Raw genomic sequence first — 6,483 nt, forward strand, 5'->3', positions numbered from 1 at the left:
TCTTAAGTAGATCAGATAAGTGGACTCCTACGATATTTGTCTTTCTGTGACTAGAATTAGCTCCAGATTTCTAAACAGATTTCATAGCTACAACCATCGCTGATGGCACTTTGTCTGGTGATGGAGTGGACGACACACCAGCCCGTGTCACCTAGGCCAAGGCAAACCTCCTTCTTGGTGATGCTGGGATTGGTCATGCCGCTCTGGCACTGGCTCCCCAGAGCCAGCAAGCTGTTAAACAAGCCCAAACATTCATCTGAGCCTTTATCCTCCAGGCACTGCTAAGAAATCCCTGCCAATAGGAAGTGAATTCTAGGAACTGGCGTTGCCAGAAAGCATACCTCCTGGAGTTAATGAGCATTTGACCATGGTTCTGTCAGTGACCAGTGAGGTTCCCCTTATTGATTTTAGTGGCAGGGAAGGGACAGATGGGTTTATGAACAGAGACCAGGGACTTTCAGAGATGTCCAGCTTCTAGACCCCAGAAGGCACCTTTTGTTCTCTCATCCTGAGTTCCAGACCCTGTCAAGGGAATAGAGACATCGATTTCACCCCTTCTAGAGCTGAGAAGGTTCTGCCCTGTTCCAATTCAAAAGCCTCCCGTTGTCTCTCTTTTTATTTATGCTTTTTTTTTTTTTTTTTGCTCCAAGGGAAAAGCCCAGTTTGTTGTCTCTGGCCAGGACATGTAGGTTAAGAAATCCTGCATTTTATATGGTGCCACTCATGTCTGGGATTGCTTTCTGAAGTACTGAGGGAAGCAAACAGACCCTAAGTTTCTCAATCATCCTCATCACATTCTTCAAATTCTGGTGTATCATTAGATCCTAGAATGGTTCAGAGTGAGAATTCCAGGGAAAATGGGATTAGTAAAGAACAGAGTCTGAGGCATACCACCCCTTAATAGAGCTACAAAGCAGCCTCAGATTCTGCCAGCAGGAGAAGATCATTAGTATAAGGCTTATACCCTAGCTTTTTGAGTAAGTCTTCACACATTCTTTATATATTCTGAAATTCAGTATTTTGTTCCATTTAGATGACTTCTGCCCACTAACCATCAGTTTGCAATGTGACTCCGGGGCAAATCCTTGGTGCTTCTGTCCCTATATTTTGTTCTTCTAGTTCTTCAGAGAAATGACACTAGCTTGAATCTTTTAAAAATATTACTAAAATTAAGAAATTTCAGTCTCTCCTTTTCTGTACTTGGCAAATAAGAAATGCACGACTAGTATTGTCTCTCCACAAAGGTGTATCTCATGGGAATCATAATAAGAAAGATGCTTCAGGAGCCTGGAATCCGGGCAGGGGGCCTTGGTGGGATGAGGCACATGTCTGCTAGCATCAGTCTGTGCCAGCCGAATGCACCTGTCCACAGCAGCAACGAATTTGGGCACCAGGCAGGGCTCTGAACTGGTATGCCCCCTCTTCCTCTGCAGGGACAGGCTGTATGCCAGTCACACACAGTTTTAAGATACATTTAAAATAATTTTGTTTTGTAGATATGTTGAGAATTGTGAACTGTCTCTCGAATCGAGATAATTTCACAGAGACACAGCAAGTAGGATTAATGGTTGCTGTACAAGTACTTCTCACTGGTCCCAGATCAGTTCATTTCCTAAGTGCCCATTTGATACTGATGAGAGAGGCAGCATTTGCATAGGCTGGGAGGAGATGCCAAAGGGGTATCATGTACAGGTAGGTCTAAACCATAGGAAGAAGGCAAAGCTGAAGTGGGAAAAACTGACATGGGAAACAGAATTAGGAGAGGTAAGAGAGAGACAGGAAAGGGAAGAAAAAATGCTTTTTAAGAGGACCTGTTTTGTTGGAGGTATAAATTGCTTCTAGAAACTGCTTCAATGATCAGAGGTTTCCCTTGGCAGCTGGATGCATGAGTGTCTGAGCTGAGGAATGGGCCATTCCTAATCCTTGATTGATCTAACAATAATGCCCTTGGCAAGTAGCTACCTTTCTGTGTCTTTCTCATCCGAAATCGTGAGACAACTAATATTTGCAAAGTAGAATGAAAATAAAGACAGGGCAGGACTAGACGTGATGGGAATCAGCCAGAACTACCAGTTGTTTTGTTCTCAGCTCTAACCTTCTTTCTCCTTTTCCTCTGCCCTTAGGTACTAACATTCATCTATTTTCTTTCCTTAGTGAGACTCAGATGAGAGACACCTCCCAAACAACCAAGTAATAACACACTAAACACACCTCCATTGCTCAGAACATAGTATGCCAGAAAGCTCAACTGTAAATTTCTTAAGGCCTAAGCATTTTTGTCAAGGGATTAGGAGATAAAATAACATTATTCAGCACTATGTGTTAGATGATATACACGTGGTACTTATTGTATTTTGTCCAAACTTGCTAGAGAGGTATTACTCTATTCATTTTACAGAAAAAGAAACATTGCCGAGAGCTTAATTGTCTGTATTCTTACTGCTAGTGGGCGCTTCTCAGGTGTCTCACTGGTAAAGAATCCACCTGCCAAGCAGGAGATGGAGGTTCAATTCCTGGGTCAGGAAGATCCCCTGGAGGAGGGTATGGCAACCCACTCTAGTATTCTTGCCTGGAGAATCCCATGGACAGAGGAGCCTGGTGGTCTACAGTCCATGGGAGTCACAAAGAGCCAGACACAGACATGACTGAGGGACTAAACAGCAAAACACAGCAGTTACTGCTCATAAACATTGGAATGATGATTCAAATCCATGTTTCTCTTATTTGAACCTTCCTCTGTTAATTCCTAATACCAGTTCCCAGTGTGGGGGAATATTCTTTGAAAAAAATCAATTCAGAGACCTCCTTAGAAAGACATAGTAACTTCTGGTAAACTTGATTTTTTTTTTTTTCCTTTTCTTCTTTTGCTATATTTATTCTATATATGATCTGACTTCGATCAGACAAGGAAAGAAAAATATACTTCATTTTTTTAAGCTAAAAGAAAGATTTGAAATGTATTTACAGGTTATTTCCAGGGTAATTTTCCTTTTATTTTAAATAGTAAAATTTCTGAGACTCAGAATCAGCATCCAGTCCATATGTCATAAATTTTCAAATGGTGAAGGAGCCACACTACTACCCTTGTAGGCAGTGAATGATGAATGTGAGGATAAAGAAAGGAAGGATTCATATCAAGATTCCAAAACTTAGAATCTTGGCTGTGGGCTGTGGCTTGGGGTGATGGGAATTAGAGGGAAAGGCAGATGTTTTCCTACTATGAGCATCACGTGCTTTGTACTACTTGCGTGTCCCCCAATATGCTTGTAGTCCTGAGATTTATGGAAAAAGCAAGAGGAAGTAAGGTTTCTCTTGATATAATCCATCTCGTTGCCATCACAGAACAAGTCAAACTTGCTCTTAAGATACACATATGATTAACAGGGTGGACTTATAAGTTATGTGAACTAGGGCACAAATTTCCTTAACCTTCCTGTGCTTATTAAGTTTCCTCCTGTGTAAAATTAGGTTAATAATGGTAACAAGACAACAATAAATACAGCAATAGAACAGAATAGAGAATCCAGAAACATGTCACCCATGTCTGCTTGCCTAATTTATGACAAAGATGACTCTGCAGGGCAGTGGGGAAAGGATGGTCATTTCAATACAGGGGACTTACTTAACTGGATAGAAGTATTGGGAAAATTTTTTGATATCTACCTTACACCATTGACTCAAAGTCAGTTCAAATGGATTAGAGAGTTAAGCATGGAATGTTAAGCCATAACACTTTTAGAATAATTATAGAACATCTTCATTACCTCAAAATAAGCAGAAATTTCTTAGCAGAACAGGAAGGCTGTTACAAACAAGAGGAAAATGATTCATTACAGCCCTAATGAATAGGACTGTCAGATTGAGAACACGAAAGCCACTATTAAGAGAGTGAACAGGAAGTCCACAGAATAAAAGAACTATTTTACAATATATATGGCTTGAAGTGAAAGTCTCTCAGTCGTGTCCGACTCTTTGCGACCACATGGACTAAAAGTCTATGGAATTCTCCAGGCCAGAATACTGGAGTGGGTAGCCTTTCCCTTCTCCAGGGGATCTTCCCAACCCAGGGATAGAACCCAGGTCTCCCACATTGCAAGTGGATTCCTTACCAACTGAACCACCAGGAAAGCCCAAGAATACTGGAGTGGGTAGCCTATCTCGTCTCCAGCAGATCTTCCCAACCCAGGAATTGAACTGGGGTCTCCTGCATTGCAGGCAGATTCTTTACCAACTGAGCTGTGAGGGCTTACTCAAATATAAAATGTAGAGTGTCCAAGAGTCAATTTTAAAAGGCTGGTTGTTTTTTCTCCATTGTATATTCTTGCCTCCTTTGTCGAAGATAAGGTGTCCATATGTGCGTGGGTTTATCTCTGGGCTTTCTATTTTGTTCCATTGATCTATATTTCTATCTTTGTGCCAGTACCATACTGTCTTGATGACTGTGGCTTTGTAGTAGAGCCTGAAGTCAGGCAGGTTGATTCCTCCAGTTCCATTCTTCTTCCTCAGGATTGCTTTGGCTATACGAGGTTTCTTATATTTCCATACAAATTGTGAGATGATTTGTTCTAGTTCTGTGAAAAATACCATTGGTAGCTTGATAGGGATTGCATTGAATCTATAGATTGCTTTGGGTAGTATACTCATTTTCACTATATTAATTCTTCCAATCCATGAACACGGTGTATTTCTCCATCTGTTTGTGTCCTCTTTGATTTCTTTCATCAGTGTTTTATAGTTTTCTATATATAAGTCTTTTGTTTCTTTAGGTAGATATATTCCTAAGTATTTTATTCTTTTTGTTGCAATGGTGAATGGTATTGTTTCCTTAATTTCTCTTTCTGTTTTCTCATTATTGGAGTATAGGAATGCAAGGGATTTCTGTGTGTTAATTTTATATCCTGCAACTTTACTATATTCATTGATTAACTCTAGTAATTTTCTAGTAGAGTCTTTAGGGTTTTCTATGTAGAGGATCATGTCATCTGCAAACAGTGAGAGTTTTACTTCTTCTTTTCCTATCTGTATTCCTTTTATTTCTTTTTGAGCTCTGATTGCTGTGGCCAAAACTTCCAAAACTATGTTGAATAGTAGTGGTGAAAGTGGGCATCCTTGCCTTGTTCCTGACTTTAGGGGAAATGCTTTCAATTTTTCACCATTGAGGATAATGTTTGCTGTGGGTTTGTCATAGATAGCTTTTATTATGTTGAGATATGTTCCTTCTATTCCTGCTTTCTGGAGGGTTTTTTATCATAAATGGATGCTGAATTTTGTCAAAGGCTTTTTCTGCATCTATTGAGATAACCATATGGTTTTTTTCTTTCAATTTGTTAATGTGGTGTATTACATTGATTGATTTGCGGATATTAAAAAAACCTTGCATTCCTGGGATAAAGCCCACTTGGTCATGATGTATGATCTTTTTAATATGATGTTGGATTCTGTTTGCTAGAATTTTATTAAGGATTTTTGCATCTATGTTCATCAGTGATATTGGCCTGTAGTTTTCCTTTTTTGTGACATCTTTGTCTGGTTTTGGAATTAGGGTGATGGTGGCCTCATAGAATGAGTTTGGAAGTTTACCATCTTCTGCAATTTTCTGGAAGAGTTTGAGTAGGATAGGTGTTAGCTCTTCTCTAAATTTTTGGTAGAATTCCGCTGTGAAGCCATCTGGTCCTGGGCTTTTGTTTGCTGGAAGATTTCTGATTACAGTTTCGATTTCCGTGCTTGTGATGGGTCTGTTAAGATCTTCTATTTCTTCCTGGTTCAGTTTTGGAAAGTTATACTTTTCTAAGAATTTTTCCATTTCTTCCAAGTTGTCCATTTTATTGGCATATAGCTGTTGGTAGTAGTCTCTTATGATCCTTTGTATTTCTGTGGAGTCTGTTGTGATCTCTCCATTTTCATTTCTAATTTTGTTGATCTGATTCTTCTCCCTTTGTTTCTTGATGAGTCTGGCTAATGGCTTGTCAATTTTGTTTATCTTCTCGAAAAACCAGCTTTTAGTTTTGTTGATTTTTGCTATGGTCTCTTTTGTTTCTTTTGCATTTATTTCTGCCCTAATTTTTAAGATTTCTTTCCTTCTACTGACCCTGGGGTTCTTCATTTCTTCCTTCTCTAGTTGCTTTAGGTGTAGAGTTAGTTGATTTATTTGATTTTTTTCTTGTTTCTTGAGGTACGCCTGTATTGCTATGAACCTTCCCCTTAGTATTGCTTTTACAGTGTCCCATAGGTTTTGGGTTGTCGTGTTTTCATTTTCATTCGTTTCTATGCATAATTTGATTTCTTTTTTGATTTCTTCTGTGATTTGTTGGTTATTCAGAAGCGTGTTGTTTAGCCTCCATATGCTGGAATTTTTAATAGTTTTTTTCCTGTAATTGAGGTCTAATCTTACTGCATTGTGGTCAGAGAAGATGGTTGGGATGATTTCAATTTTTTTGAATTTACCAAGGCTAGATTTATGGCCCAGGATGTGATCTATCCTGG

The sequence above is a fragment of the Giraffa tippelskirchi genome, chromosome 10, assembly GCF_054371585.1.
Source record: "Giraffa tippelskirchi isolate mGirTip1 chromosome 10, T2T-mGirTip1v1.2.pri, whole genome shotgun sequence".
In the NCBI taxonomy this organism is placed as follows: Eukaryota; Metazoa; Chordata; class Mammalia; order Artiodactyla; family Giraffidae; genus Giraffa; species Giraffa tippelskirchi.